The 25,534-nt window shown below is 43.9% G+C and overlaps 1 protein-coding gene and 1 long non-coding RNA gene across 14 annotated transcripts in view; one reads left to right on the top strand and one right to left on the bottom strand.

Moving 5' to 3' along the window:
- Nucleotides 1–25,534, top strand: part of PITPNM2 (phosphatidylinositol transfer protein membrane associated 2) — a 141,329-nt gene that overhangs the window by 22,984 nt on the left and 92,811 nt on the right. Inside the window, exon 1 of one of the 13 annotated variants that reach the window (XM_080369646.1) lies at nucleotides 23,217–23,340. The exons of the other annotated variants lie outside the window; for them this stretch is intronic. The gene's annotated coding sequence lies outside the window, so the exon portion shown is untranslated. Of the gene's footprint in view, nucleotides 1–23,216; nucleotides 23,341–25,534 lie in introns of those variants that run through there. 13 annotated transcript variants of the gene reach the window in all.
- LOC308056090 lies at nucleotides 1,969–21,753 on the bottom strand. The gene is made up of 2 exons (XR_013924703.1): nucleotides 20,958–21,753; nucleotides 1,969–18,774 (listed from the first exon to the last, which is right to left on the bottom strand). It is a non-coding gene; the product is annotated as an uncharacterized lncRNA (long non-coding RNA).

Raw genomic sequence — 25,534 nt, 5'->3', positions numbered from 1 at the left:
GTTAATTTTAAAGGGAGTTTAAGTCTGAAAGTTTTTTGCACTTGAAAGCCAGAATAGTGTCAAAGTGACATTGACTAGTATAAATAGTGAAGGGAGAATTAGATCTTTAAAATATATTCAGTCTTTTGATTAGTCATCCACAACTCCGCTGGTAAGACAGGGGAAGAAATCTGGGCTTAACCTGATAAATGTCCTTCTAACGATGGAAGGAGTCAGAAGAAACGAGAGTTTAATTCATGATATCCGGAGAGACCACGCGGCGGCTGGCGGCAGAATTCTAAGGAAGAGTGTTAATGCTAGTGGAAATAGAGGGAGCAAAGGTAACTGAAAACTCTGCAGCCTTAAGGGCTTTTGGAAGCAAAAGATACTTGATGTAATGCAGATAAGGGTGATGTTATCTTCTTTTCGTTGCATAGAATATACCATTATCTGATGACGCTATCCTGCTTTGAGATTCTCTTTCCATGTATTGTCTTCATTAATCCATTTGAAGCTCCCTGTGGAAATATTTAGGATCTAATCCTGCTTCCATTGAGGTCAAAAGCAAAACTTTATAGATCTGAAGAGAACCTGCTGTAGAACTTTCCGTGGAACTTCCACTGTCTCTGTCCAACTAGACTAACAAGCAGGATGTGTTGAATACTTATGCCAGATCCACTAAATGTTTGACAAGTGGAGAGAAGTGTTGGAAAGAGGATTCTTCCTGAGTAAGAGAATGTATGAAAATCCTTCAATTGTTTTATCTTTTTGACTGACTCATAGCAGTTAATTTTCCAGAGGCAGGCTACCTTGTGACGTGTCTTAGTGGAGTACAAGAATGATTAATTTCTGGGGTATATGGTATAGGCATCCTTGTCTTAACAATTGGAAGTGTTTCTTTTGGCTGAAAATGTGATTTTCAGGAAGGTTAATGGATTTCCAGGAACGTTAATGGTCAGTAGCATGCTGTTATGTATGCATTTATACGAAGAACATATGTTCCTCTAAATCAAGGCCAGCTTCCTTTCTGAAGGCTGAGCAGAGCACGTCTCGCACAGCTCTCTGGGGCAGTGCTGAGAAATCGCGTGCTACAGCCAAGTTCTGGGTTACATCCTTTGAATCGTCAGTGTGTGGACGTGCATATTGCACAGATGTCCCCAGGGTGTATGTAGGTTATCAGTGAGATAACCTCTGCTGAGCCCTAGCACTAGAAGTGTTCTGGCGGGTGTGGCTGCGTGGTTGTGACCCCTGCTAATTGCACCTCAGCTTGAGTGGAGGGTGGCTGAAAAGTACCAATTCTCATGGAGGTGGTGTGTTCTGCAGTGCAGGATTGCGTTAACCTCTGGGCATGGGCTGTGAGCGGAGAGAAAGATGCACCAAGCAGATGTATTGACAGGCTCTTGTGTATACATTCTGTTTATGAAGTATGATGATTTGAAATCAATCAGATGAGCAGTGCTCTGAATGTCTAAAGAAAATCCTTTGTGCTGTTTCTGCATCATCCCAGCAGTTGTTTATTAAAAAAAAAAAAAAAGAAGGGGATGCAAATACCATATTTATTCAGATTAGAAAGAAACATGGGGGTGGAGCCCTAGAGAAAAAAAGGAACTGTTCAGTGCTGAAGGAGAACTTTTGATTTATTTGATTGGAAATTTGCATCTATTCTGGATGATTTAACTGTTAAACTCTAGAGCAGTGGGCTCACTTCAGCTCATCACCTACTAAGTGTTTAAGGTCCACTGGGTGCTCTTAAGTCCTATAGAGGCCCATAGGATTCAGCTATATTCTTAAGAGCTCATGAAGAGTAACAAAGAACAAGGAAAGGGAAACTTGGACAGCACTATTTGTGTTTATGAAAGAACTAAGAAAATAACCTCAAAATTCATTTGAGCTATCCCCTTCATCAATCACTCTAGTTTTATCCATTAATTCTTCTGTATATAGCTAGAATGCAGTCTACCAGTAAAAGCTCTTTTCTTTTTTATTCTGTTTATTATGTTGAGGTTTATTTTGATGGAATATGTTTCTGGGTAACTTGAAGGTTGTTTCTGGGAAATGCTGCCAGAATGCTTATTAACATGTGACTAGACCCAGGTAGAGTCCCTTTGGAAATTTTGGCTGTTCTGTGCATCCTCAGTGAGGGGCAGTGACTGTGCTGAAGCCTGTGAGTCCTCCCAGTTCCCTGCCTACGCTGGGCCTGGAAATAACTCTGTCAATAGTAGAAATGTCGCAGCAGGAATGACTTGCTGGATGTGCCCAATTCCATTTATCTAAATGAGCTCTGATCTTGGATTTAACATGCTGTTCCATAGCTAAGATGAGAGGCACATGAATTAGATTATAGTTGGAAAAAATAGGGGGGTGCTGGTATAAATACTTCTGTGAGAAGTTTAGCAGAGCATTAGCAAGTCTTTTTACATTTCTGAACAGCAGTGGTCAAAGTAGTACCTTGCAAAAGATGCTTTCCACATGATAGGAACTCCAGTCATTAAAAAAGCATGAATCAGATTAAGAAGTGTAGGGGTTTTTTATTTGCCTTTAAGTCTTCAGATGTCAGTAGAAGCTTTAATCAGCAGCTGTGCTGGCAAGAAACGACCACGTGAAATGGCAGCAGAGGATGTGGGCACAGATGCTCTTGTCTGAGTGGCTTAGGGGCTCTCCAGCACCCCAGGAGGTTACAGCCCCATGGCTGCTCACCCCTGAAGGATTATGTAGGCACTCTTGTCCCTTTTGTGGCTGCAGCAGTGGTAGTCAAGGGTGTTCCTGTGGTTTGCAGAGCTGAGGGAGATGTTTCAATGGAGGGGTAGTCGCCTGGATGGTGGAGGTGGGTGCCCAAGAACACACTCGTGTGTGCATGAGACCCCTGGATAAGAAAGTGCAGCACCTGAGTCCCAGCAGAGGTATTACAAGTCGTGTGATACCAGCGGCTGACAGCTGACTGTATTGACTGTACGGTCTCTTAGGCAGTTGTCTGATGCTGTGCTTTCAGGTGCACTGTTTAGATGCTACTTCCTCTCCCTTCTAGCCATTTCCTCTGCATGTGGAACAAACCTCTTGAGCCATTTCTTTTTTGTTTCAAGTCAACCTTATGGCTGGTGGTCCCCATTGCGTTGAGCATCCTATGCTTTTTCTGGGATTTAGGGAAGAGGCTCTGATGGAGAATCAGCAATGACAGGTGTTAACATCTCAAAATCTTTTTCCGTGTATACTTAATATGCAAAAAGTCACCTGTTGTAATTGATTGTGCTGTTTTCTGTCAGAAGCAGTGATGAGCAGTTCTCTCCATCCCTGTGTTCTGAGGACACAGAAGCTCAATTTTGGCCTGCTCCCAGTGATCTTGTTTGTGAGGAGCCAGAAGCAGCAGGGCACGGAGGGTGTCCCTTCTCAAGGTTGTGGTGGGTAGAGCACTACTGCGCTACAGAGCTGAACTTCTGATAACCTGGACAGAAGGGACTGTCCCAGCACTGTGATGACCTAATCCAAAGCACTGCAAATGCTGCAGGGACTTCTTAATGCTCACACCTGGACGGATGGCTGTTTTCTGCAGGTCACGGTCAGGGACAAAGGCATTTTCCCTGGACAGGGTGGCAGGAAGTTCAGGGGGTGGGACAGCAGGAAGCAGTTTCATGATCCTGGGCTATTGCCGGTGGAAAGACTGCCCTTGCTTTTAAATCTGCTCTTGTTCTGTGTTGGCAAGGCTTGTGCTTAATTCCATGGTATGTTCAGTGCAGCATTTGCCATCTAGAGAGCTGTACGGTCTTACTGTTATCACCATCGCTGTTTACTAGTGATAAAGGACAAGCTGAAGAGGACTAGGATCCTGATACTTGGGAACTGGGCAACGCTTTCATTTGAGTTTGTCTCTTGTAATGGAGAGTCAAAGCAGTACCTGGATCTGCTTCCTTGAAGACCTATAATACACTTTTATTGACTCCTCGGGCTTTGTGAAATCATGATGGAAGAATGTAGCAAAACCATTGGGAAAGCTTCCCTTCCCTGTTTCTTACGGTTGCCTTAATAACTGCCTCTTACGAACTGAAATGGCTCCCTGTGCCATTCCCTTTGCCTTTCTTCTAAGTATAAGCTAGCCTGTATTATGAACAAAAATGTTAACTTAATAGTACAGTTGCTTTAAATCAAGTGGCTCTTTTGTTGCCAAAGCTCCTCTTGCTGGTAGCTCTGGGAGGTATTCTGCCCAGCAGAGACATGTCGGTGTGCTGGTATTGCATCTTCTGGGCTGCAGCCATATGAATTGGTCTTGCTCTCGTAGAAAAGCAGGATTTGGGTAACTTACCTTACACTTAAAGCCTTTCATATTTCTGCCTGCCATGCTAATTTAAGGGAGGGCTGCAGTTCTCCAGCTCCTTTCACAAACACCGTCATACACACCCTAACTGGACCCCTCACCAGCTTTCCTTGCCTGTGGAGTCAGCCTCTTTCCTTCTACCGTATCGAAGCCTTGGCATAAAAGCGGAGCTTGGGTGACTGCAGGCTGCCCGCTGGTTTTGGCAGCCCTGAGTCTTAAGGGGGTGCCAAGGTGTCGCCTGGGCTATTCTCAACTAGCCTCGGGGTTAGGGACAGCTAATGGATGCTGCTTCCTGATGTAAAAGCAGATGAGAAACTCTGGCTAGGGGCTAAGCTACATCAAGCTGCGCTTTCAGAGGCTAAGCTGATTGCAGGTCTCTCATAAATAAATCTTTCTGTATTAATAAATAAATGCTTGCAATAGTTGCTTTATTATAGTGCACGGAAGCTTTCAGAAAGAAAAATTTCCCGAATGAGCCATTTCTGCAGTCTCTGCTGACTTGTAAAGATTGGTGTCATTAATTGAATTTTGCCTCTTCCATTAGAATGGAGCATGTGCTCTTTGCTTGCACGTACAGCTGATGCACTGAAGTGTGGGAAGAGAGAAAATATTCAGAGCTACTTGCCTTGCTTCTGTGGCAGTTGGGTTACTGGGTTGTTGTGGGGAGAGTGGGCAGCTTTCAGTGTGACTGTCAAATATGTGGGTCTCTGAGAAGGGGAGGGTTTCACTGCTGAAGCTCATGTAGTGGCTGTTGGTCGGCTGTAGCGGCTGTTGGTCGGCTGTAGAGACCTGGCTGGGCGTCTGCTGCTGGCTCCTTCTTCCTGCAGACTTTCTCTTTAAAGAAAAATGCATTGTCTATGTGTTACAAGTAACCAGAGTCGTCTTTCTTACAGGGAATGATACTTGTTGGAAATTGACCTCACCTAATACAAAGCACTGCAAATGTAATAATTAAGGTCTACTGAATTTCCACAGTCGATTCATGGGGAGACAATAGCTTGTTCTTTGAAACCATGCTTTGTCTTTTGAAAACAATCTTGCCCATGTTACATAAACGCTGTACTGCAGCCCGCCCTTATTAGCCACTGATTAGAGGGTCCTTTGTGAAGTGTTGTCTGTTTCTGACATAAATTAATTAATATGGAACAAGTAAAATTCCTGTGGAAACAAAACAGGAGCAAATTAATACCAGATAAATGTGTGTTCTGGGCTATGAAAGTGAACACAAAACTAATTTCTTAATGGGACTGCTAGGAGAACAAACAGATCTACAGAGATGTAGTTGTATGCCTCAGCTAGAAATGTATGTTTGTGGATATAATTAAACTTTAGTTAATAACATATTGTCCTCAGTCTTGGCGAAGAACTGCATTTGGGCTGTGGCTACGTGTCCAAAGCGTTTTTCCTAGATCAACTTCTCCGTACAGCATGGTCTAGAGCTCTCGGCGCGCTTGCAGCTCTTGGGTGGCTCCCTCGCGTTTGAGCTCATTCCTTGCAGAGCTCAGGGAGCACGACCAGCCCTTTCCTGCAGAGGGATGATGGAGAAACAGGCGACTGGCCCTGTCACTGACCTGCTGTAGGAGGCGGTGGGTGAGTTGGAGAGACAGTCTTCAATAGCAGTGCGTGAGGAAGGGTGAAGTGTGAAGGTGATGCTTCATGATTCACTTTTTGCATTGCAAATCCTGTTTCGTAAGTAAGCTGCTTCCACCGATACGTTGAATGATTTATTATCTCTCAGAGCTTTTCTTCCCCCTGGAAAAAAACAAAAGATGATCAGTGTTTTTCAAAGCTCTGTGTTGAGCGTTATATGATTAAGTTGTAATTTTGAAGTGACGCATTTGGGCATATAATTTTCAAGACCGTCTTTGGTTTCAGGGATCATAAATACTGGTTCCAGCCGTAATGAAGTGCTGTGCTACTTACTATGTTCCTATCATTGTGTGTGTCTTTTGTTTAAATTATTAAATCACAGTGGCTATAGCCATAATAATGTGGTTGTTTTATGTCTTGGAACAGGGGGGAATAATTTTATTTAGTTGGAATAATGTAATTGTGACGTGCCTCTGGGTTTGAGTTAAAGGGGGAGGTGGTGCAGGTGGCTGGCAAGACAGTGCTGTTCTCTTGATGGTTTTCTGCAGCAAATTCCGCTGCCGTGGAGTGGCAGCGTATTTGTTTTTAATAGAACAACTTGTGAGCAAACACTGGGATGTTTATGATGACAAGGGAACCACTAGAAAAATAAGAGGCTATAAAATCCTACTCGTTAGGGGTAGCGACGTGGGTAATTGGCTCAGTCGGGTGCATCTTGAGGAAGGTGCCGATCTGAGATGTGGCTGTGCAACTGCCCAAGCCAGTATGGGCAAAACAGTTAACTTCTTTCTACCTCTGAAGGCCATCTGTAGGGTGAGCAGCTGTCTGCCCGGGTGGTTTTATGAGACAAAGTGCTGGGGAAGGACTTGGAGAGTCTCTGATGCAAAATGCTTCACAGATGAAGTATTTATTTTCCCTTTTGAAGAGAAAAGATGCCTGATGGTTTCTTGAATCTGGATGACTGCACCAGTTCAGATATAGTTTGATAAATGAAGTATAAAGGCCCAGTGAATGACCTTCTGTAAAATACAAGAGTGCCTGAACCATTGTGCTTTAAATCTTGCTCCACATCTTTGTATTTGCTGCTCATTAGTCTCCTGCGCCCTGTTGTTTTTAGGCTGATAATGGATAACCAAGTGGTGCACACTGAAAAGAAAATTCCTGTATAAATAAAGCAATGTGCTTTTCTCTGCACAAAGTGTCTTGTGGATATGGGGCAGAAACCCTTCTGTTTTCCTCTCTTTTGTGTTTGTAGCTGGGCCCTGAAATGGATTAGTGCTCTTTACATACCCCCTTGAAGTCCCATTCATTGAGGCTTCCCTTTCTCCCCATGAAACCTTACACTTACGTGGCTGCAGCACAGACTGCGGTTTCTTTCCAAATGAATCATGAGAGTTTTACAAGCTGTAAAACTTCTCTGGAGAGCTTAAGGGTGTGACCAGCTTAAAAGCGTGGATGAATTTCTTTTTTTTTTTTTCCTTTTCTGATTCAAGGCTGAATAGATCCTGAATATCTGTTTGATGCTTTGAATTGCCAGCAGGAATTTCTTTTCCCCTTTCAGATGGGATGTAGCTCAGTCCCAGGCTCTTGCTGCAGCTGCCCACAAAACTTTGTTGGGACTCCCTTGAGAACTGGGTATAGGAAGTGATAAAACTTTATTAGTGTTAGTTCCTTTAGTCTATGTAAACTTTTTATGAGGAATAAGCTTATGCGTTTGGAGGGTGACAGTTGCCTATCTCTCTGCCTGGGCTTTGCTTAAGGAAAAAAGTATCTTGCTCCCTGCCTTAACAGCTCCCTGTGGAGGCAAATCCAGCTTAGTCCAAGCCACTTCTCTCCCGATCTGTTTAACCTCTGGCATTGGGGACTGCGGGCTGGGCAGTGCTGGTTCCCTCGGGTTCATCACTGTGCCTGGTGAGCTCTTTGGCACTGGGGTCTTACAGCTGGGAGGCTTCGCACACCGGCGTGTGCTTGCCCTGCTGCAAAGGCAGTGCTGAGGTATGGGACATGTGGTCCTCTGTCACTACCTGGACTTGGAACGTGTGAGCAGTCCTGGAGAGAGCTGGCACATCATCTCTTGTCTCTGGCGTGTGTGCTGGGCTGGGCAAGTCTGGAAATCAAGGGTGTTTCCGACAGTTTTGAAGTCTGGGTAGGAGCTCGATAGGTGTGCTCCTTGCACAGCATCACTGATGGCTTTTCCTGGGTTTCTGCAGCCAGCCCCTCTGCTCTGACTCCACTAGAAAGCGACTTGGCTGCCCCAAAGAGACATTCTCTGGAGTAGGGCGCTGGCCAAGAAATCTGAAGCTGGCAGTGACATGGAGCTGGCAGAGGACAAACCAGGCAGGTAGGAACTGTCAGGGGCTCTGGGAAATTAGAAGAGAATCTTTTTCTTTTTTCTTTTTTTTTCCCCTCCTTTTTCTGGCATATGCCAAGAGTAGGTGGTTCAGAAGAGGAATACCTGGCACAGCATGATGACAGCTTACCCAGCTGCCCTAATGGAATGCTTTTGCCAGGAGCCTTTGGACCTGTTCTTAATGTAAACAAAATACTTGTTACTGTAAATAAAACGGAATGAGTGTGATTACCTTGAGTCTCTGGATGCACCTTACCTGGTCAGCATTTGTTCCTTTCTCCCTCTGCAGACAATTAATGGGGAAAAGGGGGACCCTCAGTGTGCACAGACATCAGCTAGGCAGCATGAAAGCTCATAATAACTTTCTCCTATGATAAGAGATATTTTTATGGTCTGAATTTTTTATTTTACTTTCCCTCTAGTGGGAGAGAATTACCAGTGATGATAGCTGGTAGACCAGCTCCTGTTGGGAAGCACTGAATGGAGGAAGGATTTATTGAAGGAAGTGTGGCAAACTCCTCTATAATGCACTTTTTTCCCTTATTTAAAGAGGCTGTTTATAACTAAGAGACTATAGCACTCAGGAGGTAGTTTTGTTGTAGCGATACCATATTGAACGAAAGCTTGGTAGTCTGCTTCTGGATGGAGGCATCAGGAACAGCTCCTGACTAACACTGTACCTAAGCTTCCTGCCACCTCCACCCCCCTTTTTTTCTTTTTTAAATGGAGGTTGGTGCAGCTCTTTCCCATGTAGTTCAAAGAATGGCATTGTGAAGTACACGTCAGCATTTGAATTATGCTTTTCATTTACTGTAGCCAATTCCAGTACTCTCCTCTCCTTCCCCCCCCCCCCCCCCCCAGCCCCGGGTTTCTAGAAGGTTTCTTGACAAATTTTTCTCCTCACCCCCTGCAATCCAGAGACAAAAACCTAAGAGCTCTTCCGTATGCTGCCTGGCTGCTTTGCTTCTCTCTCTGATAGTGCTAGAGAAATTCTGTGATTTTTGCAAAGGATACTAAAATCGGGGAGGGGCAGAAGGAGTCCTGGTCAGGTTACTGCCCGCAGCTCTATTTGCATTAAGCAGCAGCCAGAGCTCCTCAGTGTAAAACCTGCCACACCAAGGGGGTAAAAAACACAGAATAACTGGTAAGGGGTGCTAAGCACTCTGCATCTCATATGTGAAGTGCGGTTTGTTACTTACAGCTGGAATACTGATTTAATACTAATAAATCCTGCATCTGAATGAACTGCCGTATTTTCCCCATGGTAGCAGTTAAGAGACGGGAGGGAAAAGTGTATGGCAAAAACAGAGTATGGCAAAGGTTGAAAATCATTACTAGAGCAGAGTACCTGCTTGGTTTAAAATAATCTTTTGTGTGCTCAAAGAAAGGGTTGTGGGTCCCCAGTTATCTCCATCCTAAAATCTTTGGAGCTGTTGCTGCAGGATGGCTAATGCAAAACCTCTTTTGGTGGGAAAAAAATCGCAAGGAATGTCATGGGTATTTTGCATCTTCCCCCCTTTTACCCTCCCTCCAGTTAAAGAACATTTGGGCTAGAGTGCACTGAGCTACCCAGGTGCAGGGGATATTATGGATTCTCCATATTGCTAGCCCTAATTTTAGCTACACTCTGCAGGGTTTATGCCAATATTCACCCACTTGCATTTGCACTTTCGGTAGCAGTCATTACACAGTGTGAGCTTCACACATGTGCCGCTCCTCCTGGAGCTCAGCTGGCAGCAGCAATTTGTATTCCCCACAATAAAACAGTGAGGTTTGCGTGGGTAAGGGACTAGGGGGAGGATGCTCACATCTGTGAATGCGTCCCTGCAGAGCGCTGCTGTGCTGTGCTTGTTGCAGCCTGTTGGAGGCAATTGGATGGGAGGAAGGGGAAGAGAGCTCTGTAATTCCCTTCTGCTTTTCATTGAAGTGGAGAAGTGGCTCTGTTGCATGGTATGTTCTCCTATGCACTTTCGCTGTGAAAGGACTCCCAGTCCAATTTGTCAAGGCAGAGACTTGACGTGAGTCCAAATGCACTTGACAATAGTCTCTCTGCTGTCAAAACCTCTCCTCCTCCTGTGATAAAAACAAAGCTCCCGAGAAACACTCCTTCCTTCCTTCCTGTGGCTCTGAGGAAAGGCTCCGCATCCCGGAGTTGTTCTGGGGAGGAAGTTTTTGACTGTATTCGAAGTGCTTATCCGTTTTCCATTAAAAAATTGACAGAGCAGTGCGTTCGCAATGAGATAGCCACAGAGAAGTGATTTGGATTTATGCTTTCTTTAATTGGACCACGTAAGATTTTTATTTGCTGATAGTGTCCAAAGGGAGCTGTTGAAATATTGCAGAAAGAGTGAATGCGTCCACTGTGGTAATGTGCTTTTGATAAATGCATTATGGCATAGTTACGAAGTCAGGAAGAAGCCTTAATTACTGTTACGAAGCCATTAGAGTCTAAAGCAGCAATCTGAGCTCTTCTTGCAATTGTGTGTTATATTTCTTCACTGAAGACTTCAGTACAAAAAAAAAGTGCTTGTTTTAGAAGATAATTTATGCTTTTTATTTTCTTTGCCTTTTTAAAATGGTGCAGAAATGGAGTGAGCTCCATGGATTCATGTAAATAAAAAAACCCCAAAACAACCTTTGCACCGAGCACGTACTGCTCCTGTTGGCAGGGAATCCAATGCCATATGATTGGCTGTTTTCTCCTGTTACCCATACCCATACAGCACAAGAAATTGCTGAAATTAATTTTCTCATCTTAAAAACCTAAAAGAAAACACAAAAAAAGGGGGGTGGGGGCAGGGTTATTCTCCAGGAGTCTTGTGTAAATCTTCCTCTGGGGCTACGGAAGGAGGAAGACAGGTCTTGGAAACTTTTTCTTAATGAAAATTGCTTTGGGAGATCGGTCAGTGTTACAACCTACATATGGGGTCAACAAACGGTCCGTCCCTGGAAGTTTCTGCTTTCCACGTCAGCTGCTGCCCGCAGCGCCCAGCCTGCACTGCCTTGCTCGGGTCTCTCCTGACAGCAACTGCAAAGCAAATTATTTGGAGCTGGTGATTCTTATACCACAAACGTGTGCAAAGAAAGAGTTTAGTTTTCAGATGTCTATTCTCTTTTTATCTTTTTAAGTTATTCAGGGAAAAGAGCGTTTAATGCTCAGTCACCTGTTTTTAGTGCTTTGTAAATGTTCTTTGCCCCTCTGGTAATGCATTATTTATATAGCAGATGTTAATTTAATAGAGTGAACTTTGTTAACCTTCACAATATAAGCAGCTTAATTTAAAAACCAAAAACTGACAAAAATGTAGTTGTAAATCAAAGGTTAACAGGCATAGCAACATGAAGGTATTGTTTGCTGGGTTGTTAAATTGATACTGTGCTGCTTTCTGAAATGGAATATTTCTTAAGTGACAGGAAGGTTAAGTACAAGTTGTACTGTTATGAGAAAGGAGGAATGAATCTTATTAGTGTTTTTCTAAAGGTGATTGCTTAAAATATTTGCAGGAGCAGCATGGTAGCACTGGTGCTTTCTACATTGGCGGTGGGAAGCAGCTGGCTCAGGACCCCATCAGAAGCACTGTCAGCTGCCGCTGGACACTTCATTCTCATACGGGTTTCAAGCTGGCTCTCACTTGTCCTCAGTTTGGGCTCTGCCTCTTGGCTCTTTCTAGAAAATGCCAGTTGGAAGAGCCCTTCCCAAGAACAGGCATATTCTTGGCATTCCAAACCTCCCTGCGCAGGGAGGCCTTTGTGTCTGAGTCTCGGACCATGTTGTTCATGCGGAGTCTGGGATTCAGCCTCTTCAGTTGACACTCTGAAAGATAATTTTGGAGATCTCAAGAATGTCTGCTCAATATGGTGGAGCAGTTTTATCCTTTTTTAAAAGTGTGTTTGTCTTTGCTGTGGGTCAAGGTCTAGTGTAGTTTGCAAAGGCTGTGCTCTTAGACTGTTTTTCTGGTTTGATTCAGTTATCAGTAATTTTTTTTAAAAAGCAACAACCCCCCCCCCAACACTTAACTATTCCAAGGCTGTGTGGTTTTTTGGTGTTTTTTTTCCCCCTCTCTATGTGCTTTCAGCATACTGAGCTGGGGAGGGTGATGATGATAAATATTACCACCTTGTTTCCAAAAGCTGTTGGGTAAGATCTCTCACTGAAGCATCTTGAAGCATTACGCGAAATATTCTGAACTGTTACAACAACAACTCTGGTGTAATTTTTCTTATCCAAAAGTCTTTCCCTTCCCCCTGTTTCTGGGTAGAAGAGACTTCTTAGCAGAAAGATTCAGGTGTCAGCAAGTGTGCCAGGCTCTTGAACCATGCAGCAGGTAGTGAAGGCTGCGATGTTCCCCTTCCCTTCAGATGGCAGCATTAATTCTCAGAGTGCCCTAGTAGCGCTGCTGCAGTCGTCATCATGTGTATTTCCAAACTTAAAATGTTTCCAGTTATGATGTTTGTCCTGATGGTTTGTTAAAGGCTTTGGTGTTCTGAAATTTAGGTTGACTTCTTGATGTCTGGCATATGACATTAAAATTCTCTGAGCTCTATACAGAGTGACAACACTCTAGGTTAAACCTAAGCACTACTACTCCTGAGAGGACAGGTGAAGTATTTTTTTCCTCTCCAGAGTACTCTACTCTGAATAGCTCTACAACTAAAATTGCTGCATCTTTGCTGGGTTAATTTAATACCTGTTATTTCCTCTGTTTCAAATTTGAGTAGTTTGGGCCAGTTCATGCTTCATGTCTAATGTAAATGAAATTGTTCACAGCTGTAAGTGCATAGCTGTATTAATGGGTTAATACAAAGCTCTAAAGAACTGCTTGAAGAGTTCAGAGAAATTTAACAGGATAACTCCCCCGCTTTCCGTATCTGCTCCTGTCCAGGCACAGTTCTGTTGGGTTGTCATCATTCCAGCTGGTCTCATCAGCCATCTGCATAGCCCATCGAAAACTGCGTGTATATTTATTTATCCAAAGGATTTGGACTTGATGTCTAACTTGCAGTCTGGTGCTGTTTGATGTTTTTCTGGTTTGTTAAAATTTTCACCAGAAGGTGCCTGGAGTTCCTTCAGTGGCAGTGCTGGGTTCGCATTGCCATGGGTAGGTTTGAGGGCAGGTGCATGTCTGATGGGGGCTGCCCAGCTGGTCCCTGTCCCAATGCAGGGATTTTAGCCAGTTCAGCTCTGTGCCTTAGTTTCCCAGGAAGTGTTTCACCCCAGCTGCACACCCACATGTTAGCAGATACTGAAACCAACCATTTGTCTTCAGGTATTCGGGGCAAATGCCAACAGAAAATGGCACAGAGGACGAAAAGTAAATTGGCCTTCTAAAATCCTTTAAGCTTTAAGTGTTACAGATATAATTAGAAACACAGGCAAGGATTATTATCCTAGAAGTACTTTTCTAGTCTGTTCTGCTTTTGTAACCTTTCTTTTTTCATCTGTCATTCTGTCGTGCTGCATTGTTTCTCCTTGCAGCCTGGCGTCTCCACCATCATGTCCCATTGCTGCCTAAACGCTTTGCACTGAGTCTCTTTGCTTTTCCCCTCTATTTACGTCATAGCTGTCATCTCTTGGCTCTGCACTGGTGTTCCCGTGAAACCGTGATGCAAACAAATAGGTAGTTATTGCTGCAAGAAAAATGAAGAGCTGGTCTCTGCAACTGCTCTCTCCCCAGGCTGCACGTGTTCCCCCCGTGGTACTCAGGAGATTAAGATTTTTCAGGTGTGGTTTTGTTGTTTGTTTGGTGGTGTTGTTTTTTTTTATTATTATTATTTTTGGGATTTTTTTAATTGCCTTGGAAGTGGAAAGTTGAAGCTTTGTGTAAATTGGTCCCTGCAGGTGCTGAGGTGGGAAGCAGAATGTGTCCCTTGGAGCAGGGGTGCAGCTCTGTGCTGGGAAACCCACTGCCAGGCAGGAGCTGCTTGGACACAGTGGAAAGCAAAGGCACTGCTTTCCTGCACGAACGTACCCCCGTGTGCCCAGGGATTGCTGGCAGCCATCCTTAGGTCCTTTTACACACAGCAGACCTGTCCTCCAGCAGGACCCTAAAGTTTAGCGTGGGGACTGTTGTGGAGTGTTTTGTAGCTGCTTTTGTCCCTGCTCAGTGTGTTGACAGGCACCACTTTGAGTCTTTGAGACTTGGTCTACTCTGCAGCGCTTTTTGGCAGAGCCATGTCACTTAGAAGTCTTGTTTCTACCATCACTGCCCAGGTTGACGGTTACTTAGGGGTGTGCAGTCCTCAGCCAGCAAGTTCCCCTCTGCTTGTGGGGTTGTGTCTCCCTACCCTGACCAAAAAAGCCTGAGAGCCTCCGAGTGGGAAGGGGATGTGCCAGTCAGCCCCTGGAAGTGTACCCGAGCTCAGCTGGCAAACCCTTCCCTGTCTGCGGTGTCTGGGAGCACTGGAGAACCTGGGAGAAGGAGTCATTTGATGCGGCGTGAAGGTGTCTGGTCTCCGAAGACCTTTGTTCAGGCTCCTATGGCTTTTTCTCCTGGAGGTTCCTGCCTCGGGCAGTGCTGCGAGTGGGAGTTGCACTCTGTAGTGTCACTTTATATATGCATTTATATAATGCTTGCATCGGTGTGCGGTGACTTGAGGGGTGCTCAGCAGCTCCAGGATTGGGGCCCAAGGCATGTTGGCTTGGGCACCTGCAAAGAACTGGCAGCTGCTTGTAAAACAAACCCGCCCCCTTAAAATACTTACATTCATTACTTCTCAGATACAACAGAGATGTTCAGCCCTGCCCAAAGGGAAATCGATGGTGTGTTTGGGCTCCCTGTTGCTTTACGTGTATGTAAGTGTGTTTATTTTATTTAAGGAGTTGGTATGTCATCAGTCTTAAATTTAACTGACTGCCTGTTGACTTGTCACCCTGTGAATGAAAACACATTGCTGGTAATTTGTTTGACATTATTCTGTCCTGTTGTCAGGCTTCTAATTACGTTTAGAACATAACCCAGATGTCTGTCTGTCTCTTCCTGTCTCTTTATTATTATTATTACTATTATATTATTTATTAATTTATCTTTTTAAAATTGTAAACCATGGAAGGAAATAGCTCTCTGAAGTGATGGAAGTCTGTTTGCTCCTCTTGTTTTTTCAGGAGATTAGTAGGTGGTTGCATGTTTATCTCTTAAAAACTGTTTCTTTTAAAATAAGGCGTCGGTTTGGGCATCCAAAATTGCTGGTCCCTTGTGACTTTGGACTGACCTTCTGTATGCTTTAGGGATATGGAAACATGTTTGTATCTACATTAATATCTTTCTCTAGATACTGTTTTTTGAAAATGATCACATTCCCTACCTTATTTATTTTTAAAGAAGAGATAGGTTGCTTGTACTTTTAGAAGATTAAAATATTAATGTATTTAAATATAACAGTGAAAGAGAGGTGAGGCAGAAGGGGTTGCCCTTTCAAAATGTGCACAAATGGGCAATCTTTAATTGAATCAATTGGATAAGCGTATAATATTCCTTGCCAACATTGGCTTTTGGTAATTAGCAAAGGAAAACTCAAGCTGCTCAGTGTGAGGTTCTATTGCTCAAATCCAATGTTGTAACTTGAATTGTCCAAGAGCCACAAGCTTTTAGGCACCAGAAACACAATTTCCCAATAGCATAGTGGATCACCAATGTACTCAAGCCCTGTCTTCTGAAAGCAGTAAGTCACTTTAACATCAAAAGGCTGCTACTTTCTTAATGGGACTTTTGAATGCTTTAGCTGTGATCCCACTTGGAGAAAGCCATGCTGGCCACCGAACAAGCTCCGTTCCCTTTGTGGTGCTTCTTTTTTAGCTGATCTAAATTTGCAACACAACAGGGGTGTGTAGAAATGGCTTTTAGGAATAAGAAACTTGACTCTTGGTCCCTGCTGACTTGGGGGTTTTGGTATTGTTGATCACTAGCTATCCTAGCTCTGAGTGGTGGAGGATTACTATTAATGTTTAAATGCTGTTTCCTCAGACAAAAGAGGCTGAGGAAGGCTGGCTCCAGCAGGGAACAGATTTTTCTGTTCTGCAAAACTTTGTTCAAACAGAGCTCGTGGTAAGGGAGAAAGCAAAAGTATATTAAGGACACAGTGGGTCGCCGTAGGAAAGAAAAATTGGAAAGTAAGAATAAAGGAAATAAAGCATGTGTTCAATACAAGTGATATATGTGTCAGCTGGGTATAGAAACTGCAAATTATTATGTGGTCCCTGCCATCAAATACAAATACATCCCTGATTTTCCCCTGTGCATCCCAGCCAACAGGATCTTAATAAAGGGCAAACTATGCAAACAAATTCCCTGAACCACTTCTGCCTTAGCTTGAAGTGAGCTGCCTTTTGTATTGCCTCTGTTACTCCGTGTCAGTGTGGTGGTGCTTTTTGGTCTGCTGCTGCTGTTACTTGAGGTCTGGGCATCTGTTAAGACGTGCCACCTGCAGCGAAGGGCTTCTGGCTGAGTGATGAAAGGTCATTTGCTGAATCTGGAGTAAAACTGCATCAGGGACAGAAACTAAACTCTGGGTTTTCGTGGTGGAGGAGCGGCTTCTCCTTGGAGGGACAGAACTGACTGGCAGTCGGGCTTCGCTAAAATACTGCTGGGGTTTGTGTACCGAGTGTCTTGTGGTGGCGTTTGCAGTTGGGAGAGGGGCTGGAGGGAAGGATGTTGTCAATTGAAGTTCCTCTCCGATCCTTTCCTGCTTTTGTTGGCAGCTAACAGTTAACGGGGGAAAAAAGCATTTCTGGCTCTGGGCATGGGGGCCCGAGCCTGGCTGCCAGCTGAGTCCGGGGTCTGTTGGCCTCAGCTGCCTTTGAGGATCTCGGCCTTTATAGGAGCTGACAAACAAGAATTAATTGATGACTCACCAGTGTAATAATGTCAGAAACGCTCGTTTTATTTTGCTGTTCCTGCATGTTCTTCAACCTATAACTATTTTATGCAGTTTTTAGCCTGAAGAGAGGTTATCGTGTCCACGTACATCAAAGGATGAAAATTGGAGAGTGGGCGCTTCTGGAAGGAAAGTGTCTGCGGTGCAGCGTAACGCTGCAGGTGGCTCGGTTCGCTTCGTGTAAGAGAGTGGGGGATTGCCAAAGCCTGGTTGTGAGAAGCTGGTTTCAGTCCAAGTGGTTGGTGGAGCAAAAAAAGGTTTCTATAAAGGTTTGGTGTTTGGTTTTCACTCTTGTTTTTTATCCTGAAGCAGCACAGAAGAGGACTGTGCTACCTACGTACATTTGTAGCCTGGAGTTCAGGAAAGCTCTCTGCCCACCTGTGTTTGTGCAGGTTTGGGGCTTAAAGTGGCACATTAATTCTTGGACTGCGAGGGGCGGTGGAAAATTTGTTAAAACAACAACGGAGCAGTAATGCAGTATGTCAGTTATGGGGAGGGGGAATCTTAACAGAAGAAGAAGAAAAATGCTAGTTTATAGTTTAGCTAATGAGGTAAGGAATTCAGAAGATATAACATGTAAATTTCTTGAGTTGTCTTTATTTAATATAGTTGCTGTGTTCACCGAGTGTGGTTTCCAGTGGGTATAGGATTTTTCTGTGATGAGAAATTCTTTAAATAAATTAAGGGATTAGCAGAAGCTGTGTGTTTTCCAGCCTTCAGCCAGGGCCATGTATCGAGGAAGTGTGAACCCCTTCAGATTTCTCATTGAGCACACAGCAGCGCAGAGTGAAACGGGCATTACTCCTTGGTGTGAGCATGTTGCACGCTGCATGGGTCCCTCCTCTGCGTGTACTTGGTTCTAAGCAATCTGTCTCTTGTGACAATACGTTAAGTATCTAAACTTTATGGATTGTGTGTGCATGGGGTTTTGTTGTGTGGGTGTTTGGGTTTTTTTTTTTCTAGTTTGACTTCTCTGCTCCTTTGAGCCATACTTGTTGTTCCACAGTGAGTTTAAATATTGATTATATGGTATTCAGCCTCTCCCTACCCTCTTCTTCCACTGCAACAGTAACAGCTGCTTGATCATTTTTTGTAAGAATTTTACCTTTGCAACTGCAAACTTAAAAAAAAAAAAAAACAAAACAGAAAATGCCCCAAAGAATGCCCTCCCCAAGCCATAAAAAACCCAATGAAGCTTTGAAGAAATGTCAGCACCATTTAAATATGTAACACATATACTCAGGCTTTCTGTCTGTACTTGCTACGTAATTTCCCTTCTCTCAATACTTCTGACTAATACTGGGATCTTTCTCTGCTTGAGCTCTGCTATTTATGAATAGAGCAAGCCTTATCTGAAGGCTGGTGAATGCTTACAAGTACGAGGCACGCTCAGATGAACAATGTGCATAAATAGCAAATAGTTGAAGGACTGAGTCCTCGGAATAACAATTGAGAAGAGATGACCCTGTTGAATATGTGATGAAGCAAACAGCTTTCCTGCTTGTCAGCTCTTTGGTTGCTGGCAGGGCTGACAGTAAGAGTGTATTTCTGTTACAGGACTTGCCCTGCAGAATTAAGTTCAACTAGGCACTCAGAGGTGATCTCCTCCTCTTCCTGAATCCTGCTGATGTTACCAGGCCAAAGAGGTGATCATCTTTTAAAATGATGCCGAGGGTACCTGCAATAGAAATGATGATTTATTTTCCTTTATAATCAGCATTGCTGACTGAGATATCCTTCTGCTGCCCTGCTTTCTTCTCTACAACTGGCTGATTTTTCAGGACTAATCCTTTGTGCACTCACTTGCAGAAGACTCGTAGGACTGGCTCCGTCTTTGACATGATTATCTCTAATGCTCTTCCTCATCTTTTTGCAGCCCTCCTGTGTGTTCACTAAACCACATTTCACATCACACTTCATATTCTTCTGTATCCCTGAGCTATAATGGAGAAAGCAAGAGTGCTTGTTAACCTGTGTGGTGCTCCTCTGAAAACGGAGTGCTGCCTCCCCATCCTCACCAGAAGGAATGAGCAAAGCTGGACCTACACAGTTGCCTGACAAAGGCTTCCTTAAGTGCTTTCCTTCAATGGAAAAATCCTGGGAGCACAATGTTGATTATTATTTAATTACTGTTACCATGTAGTGTGTTTAGGGCAGCATTTTAAGTTCATCTGGCATAAGGGGTTTGGTAAACTCATTACTCGTTCTGCTTGTAACAATTCCTGGGTCTCCCTGCTGCTACCTGGGGAAAACAATCCACTTATAACATCTTGAAAGAGGGGCTGGAGAGAGCTTTCTGAGGCCAGGGCAGTTCAAAATATGCGGTGGTAACGTTGATGCTCTCATTTTCTGCTGGGTGTCTGGAACTTCTGTTAGTACAAAAGATTTGGTACACTGGTTTCAATGAAGAATAAGCATAAAAGCGCCCTTTGCTGCATTTCCAGGAGGCAGCTAACACACATACGTTATCTCTGTAACATTTCAGTGATAAGGCATCTGTGGCTCTTTCCGTGACACAGTTTAGTAAATCCAGCAGCAGCCCTCTGCCTTTACCGAGCTTGCCTGGCTGACTCGTGGGGAGTCTGTGGAGCTGCTTTTTGCCTTTGCTGCAGAAAGTGGTGTGTAATGAGCACTGTAAAACCTGGTCATTTGTTTATTAAGCACGAACTCTCATTTCAGCCTTGTTGGACTCTGGCTACTCAGGTTCAGTCTTTCTTGGTCATCCCTCCACTAGGCATCTGCTTCACATCAAGGACATAGGCCAAAACACGTCACTTCTTTTAGTTCTCCTCTTTCAAATCCCTTGTGCATTGTGTAGGTAAATTCCACCCTCTCCCTGGGAGAAATGTGCTCCTGATGTGCACAGGGCAACAGTGCTGCCAAGGAAATTCAAGCCTGATTGGGAACAGCAGTGGCTCAACTTGGAGTCAGGCAAGCAAGGGCGGTTCTCATGCATGTGGTGATCATGCTGCAGTAAAGCTGTGGTATTTCTGGTAGTCATGAACCGGTACAGCATCATTATTAATATTGACTTTCTCCTTGCCCAGTGAGACATCCATCTGCTGCACCCACTGGAAAGGCTCAGGAGAACAGTATCCCGACACCTGTTCTCAAAAACGGTCCCTCTTCCCCTTGCTGTACACTGTCTCTTGTGATGTTTTCCAAGTGGCAACCCTAAGTATGTCAAGATGCATGTGTTTTCTGTGAACACAGCTGCTGCTCTTGACCCATCTGCCAGAAATTCTGCTCTTCAGACACAGCTTGCTTCCTCCTGATGTCTGTCTCCCTGTTCCATCAGAAACAAACATTTTAACACAGCTTTGCTTAATGCACGAGAACAACTAACTCTCCTTTTAAGGGCATGTTTCAAACCATGAATGAAGCTGAAGATGGGCTGAATCTACTGTCAAATGGGTATTTTAGTTTGGAAAACTGTATAAAGTATTTGTTGCAGTGGAAAATCTCTTCTTCCACTGCATTAAAATTCCTTCAGCAAGTGTGTCTGGGCAATGCCAAACCTGGTTAGTGTAGGGTGAAGCTTTAAGAGTCTCTGTCCTTCCTGCTCAAAAGAAAACTGAGTCCGTGCTTCATCTTGAATCGAGTATTTCTCTGGTACAAGGGCTTTCTCAGCAGCACAACCAATATTGGTAAAGGAGAAAGAACAGCAATTCATTTTCGTAATTAAAAGATACAAGGGGGGAGGGAGGACAAAGAAAAAAACCCCAAACAAACACAGAATTAAAGAAAACCAAACAACAAAACCCAAATACAAAAAAAACCCCAAAAACCCACCAAAACCCCACACCAGTGACAAAACACAAGCTTTAAGAGCAAGCTGCTTTGCAAACACCTGCCTCTCACCTCTGCTAAAAGGGGCATGTAACTGAATTATGGAGCGCCTGGATCATGCAGTCAGGAGTCTTTCCACATCATGGTCGTCTTGCTGCCAAGGGCGTGCTCACGAGATGTCCTTTAATTCGGTTAAAGTGCTCTTCCAGGAACCATATCATTATAGAGTTTGAAATTCTGCAAACTGAGTGGATGCAGTAATACAGGATAGCTAGCACTCTCTTTCCTCCTTCATGCTAAAAACAACTCTGGAATAAGCTGTGTCCTGGTCTGGCTGCTGCTCCTGCCGGCTGGGGACAGCAGCCTCCACAGGGCTCCTCTGCCCTCCTGGTGCCCCAGTTCCCAGCGGGAGGCACTGGAAGGGCTCAGCAGAGCCGGACGAAGCCCTCCTGTCCTGCTGCACCTCTCTTCTCTTCTAGGACTTGCTTCCGAAATGATTGCATCTTCTTCACTGGGCCATCAGTAGTGGCCTTGTGATCTTTTCATCCTAGAGGTTAATTTTTTGACGTAGGTGGGTCCTGCTGGACAGACCATAGGCGGTGTTGCCTGTGCCTGGATCTTCACAAAGTGAGGATCTGATCGTGGTTGGGCTTACTGCCTTACTTGGATGGGAAACAGGGCCAGGCACAGGAGGAAAATGAGCTGCAGCCTTTGGGCTCTCAGTTAGCACCTCTCAACTGTGCTGTTCTTTTGTTTTTTTTTGGGGGTATTTGGTTTAGGTTATTTTTTCCGCCCCATGAGCTGTGGTCTGGACAGTCTGCTTAGCTACCTCTGCCATTTGTTAAGTGTGTGCTCTTTTAAAGAGGACCGTGTTTGAAACAGGAATAAAAATCCCTCCTGTACAGCAGTTCTTCCTGCAAAGGAGCAGCGTTGCAGGACGGGGAGTGACTCCAGGGGAACAGCCCCATTTCCCTTGAAAGAGAGCTTCCTTGGTCCATGCTTTCTGCAGTATGATGATGTATCTGATGCTGCCGTGTCCGGAAGATACTGGGCCTTTTTATTGTAATCATATTTGTGCATTCAGACCAATTTTGATGGTTAGGAAAGTTCAAAAACAAAAATCCCAGAGATCTTAATAAGCTCATTTGGTAACTGTGGCTTTTGTTGTTCCTCTTTGTTGTGAGGACAGAACTGGTTCATGCTGATGAGTGCTGAATGAAAATTATATTATTAGTAATTACTGGTAATTTCTCGTCTGGAAGCTTCAGGTTTGTGGGAGCACTTAAATCCATTTGCTTCTGTATTCCCTCTGGCTTTGCTGTAATGTCTCTGGGCACAGTTGTACCTCAAGACACTTCAGCAGTTCCCTTTTCTCCATGGCAACTTCTCACAGCGGTTCCTGTATCGCGGAGAGGCAGTTCTTTCTCTTTCTGCCTTAATGTGGCTTTTCTGCCCGGTCCACGTGCATCGCTGTACTCTACAGGCTTCCTTGAAGCGAAGGGAGCAGCGCCAGCCCTGGGTCATTAAGGATGCTGGTACAGAGCGATGCCTCGGGGATGAGGGGAAGGCAGAGGACCAGCGTGTGCTTCACATTTTCCTCACCCCCAAAGAGAAATTATAATTTTCTTTTTATTTTAAAAGCGGTGTGGTAATGCAGTGGTTTTTGTCAGCTGGCAAAGCTAAGGATTAGTCACGGAGGTTTGTTTTGTTTTCTTCTAGAGAAGCTGGCAGAAAGGTAAAAAGAAAAAAAGTGTATCATTAAACAGAATTCCTGGAAAAAAACAACCCTAACCCCCCAGCTTTTCAGAGAATTGCTGTGTTGCTGTATTTGCTCTTCATGGGGACCATCACCTGGCTAAAGCTGTCTCAAATCCCTCTTTTAGATTTAAATTAGGGATCTTTCTGGGTTTTGAGTCGTGTGTGGAAACATGCAGTGGGGATAACTTTACCTGGCATAGCTAATGGAATGGAAATAAATGGAAGTACTGCTTACTTGTTCAGTCTGAAAGTTCATTTTTCTCCCTGTACCAAATACTGAGTTTTTTCCTCAAAGATCATCATAATAGAAACATTTTTATTATCCTCTCAAAGGGAGATTAATAGAGGTGGGCTCCTTAAAACCTGTATCTTCTGTTTTGATTTGGTTTCCAGCATCTTCATTACTTCTGCTTCTAACCGTGCCTCTGTATCTCCTTTTCTTTCATCTACCCGAGTCTGACTGAAAGTAGCCTCAGACCAGAAAAGCAGAATGAAGGAAATCTCTGCCGTAGGTGAGATAAGCAGCATTTGTAGAGGACAGCTGGTGGCCAGCACCTTGCAGAGGACCCACAGCCTCGCTGCTCGCTTGCTGTCGTCCTCGCTTAGGCATGCAGCCTGAAGGTGGGCGGCCGCAGGGGCATGTTTTCAGCCAGCTCTGGCAAAGGGTGGTGGTTTGAAATTTGCCTGGGAATAAATAGTAAGTACGCCCTGGGATATATTTGGTGAGGCAGTTCCTGCAGATGTTCCAAGCTTTTGTGAAATGAGCAAGCAGAAAAAGCAGTGGGGCTTGTTCCTTTTTTATTTTTTTTTAAGCTGTAGTAAGTTTATCTCAATTTTCAACCTGTTTGTTTAATGTGGAATCCTAATAACCAGATATTCTTACTAAATGTCAAATTTCTTACTGGTTGGAAGTGGTGAAGAGGTGGGGGCTCTGGGGTATGAGCTCATGGCTCCTTAGTCCAGGTAATAAGGTGGCAGCAACTTTGATTCCGTGTGTGAGCATCCTCTAATGACTTTCTGTTCAGGGAGGTAAGTAAAGCTAAAGGGCAAACAGCTTGTTCTGTAGGCAGCGGGCTCGCAGTCCAGGTTGAGTTTGTATTTGTGGCTTTGTTTTGAATTTTGTTTTTATTGGCTAAAGAAATGCTTACGTTTTTCTCGTGCTCTGTGAACTCAGCTGCTGTGCCCTTCGGTGCCTCTGTGCTTGGAGAGGGAGGAATGCATGTTATTTTGTGCGATGGAAGTGCCTGGCTGTGTTGAGGCTTAAACTCTGAGATGTGTAAAACCTTTAAATGCCAAAATATTGGCAGAGTGAGGCTAAACTTTCTTCTTGTCCAGATATGTAATGAGACTTGTTCTGATTTGTAAAATAATAATTTCTCATGAGTTACTTCATGTAAACACTGACAGGCTTTTTAATGAATTGACCCCTCCACCCCCCACCCCCCGGCTTTTGCAAGAGATATTTAACAGCACATGGAAAATGTGACTGACCCTTAAAGGTCAGATTCTAGTCTACGATTCTGCTTTTATTATCCCGCTTGTCAGAGAACACAACGTATTTGCTCTATCTCCTGTCCAGATTTGCTTTTTCATGTATCATTTTTTTTCCACATGTAATTTTAAATAGGATGTTTGTAAAATATGGTGGCAGTAAAGCTGTTATCAGAATGTGATTTTTACTGTTTTTCATCGCTTCTTCTGATTTTTCTTTTTTTTTTTCTTTTAGTTTCTTGCTAACAATGATCTTGATTGGAGTGTGGCATTTTTATGCAGCTGAAAGGGAAGGTTATGCTATTACACAGATTTTTTTTTTTTTTTAAAGACTCTTCTACAATAATACATGTATACAGGCAGCAGTTACCAGAACTCATTATTAAGCAGCTGTAAAACCTCTTAACAGGATAAACCATTTAATGTATTGACTTTAACTCTGCTTTTGATGAAGAGGTAGGTAGAGTATATATTTAGAAACTAATCGCAGAAAAAAACCATATCCGTCAGAGTAAAGTATTTTTCAAGACCCAAAAAGCAATCTTGGTTGGTTGGTTGGTTGTTTTTTTTCTTTTTTTTTTTTTTTTTTCCTAAGCAGAAAGTCATGTGCTAGGTACGAAAGATGCTAGTGGTAAACCTTTGGCTTACCAAAGGGAAAAACAGGGGCAATCTGCTCATAACATCAGAACCATAATAGGAGAGCAAGATGCACACGTTACATTCTTGCTCCTGCAGCTCCCTGTTTGACAACTGGTGCCATTTGTAGACTTGTGTAAGCTGAGCAGGGGGGGAAGCAAAGATTCGGTGGCGTGAGCTGCTAAGCGTAACTTGCACGTGATTTAAGTGCATGTGTGCCTGCAGCAGGCGACGTTAATTTGAGGTGGGCTGTTTGAGCAGAACAGCTTCTCGTGAAGCACTGCAGGCAGCTTCAAGTTATGCCACCGCATGCAAGTTTGCTATTTATTGCGTGAGGGTCGTGCTTGTTGCGGGAATTTCTGTACGGTCCTGGTGACAGTCATGCTAAAATTTGTTGTTCTTTGAGCTAATGAGGCTGAATCAAACATCTCTGATCTTTCAAAAATGTTTGTGTCCAGATTTGCATCCAAACCTTCTGGAATTTGGCTTGGCTTTTATTTCTGGCTTTTGTAGAAAGGTACTGTAGTGTGTAGTCAATGGAGCTTAGCACTGGGCAAGCTGTGGAAAGGGTTTGGAGATGTATCAGGCATCTCACTGAACGATTCGGTTTGTAACAAACGTCCTCCTTCCCTGCATGCTCACATCTCTCCTGGTAAAGCTGGCTGGCTTCTGCCAAGCACTGGAATATGACTAGTTTTCCAGAACAAGAGCAGAGCATCACAAATTATTTAAAAGCCATCATTTAGCATTCTTGACTGTTTTTT

Source organism: Falco punctatus, assembly GCF_963210335.1.
Source record: "Falco punctatus genome assembly, chromosome: 1".
Lineage (NCBI taxonomy): Eukaryota > Metazoa > Chordata > Aves > Falconiformes > Falconidae > Falco > Falco punctatus.
Note: the sequence above shows the minus strand (reverse complement) of the source record. Positions and strands in the feature narration are given on the sequence as shown.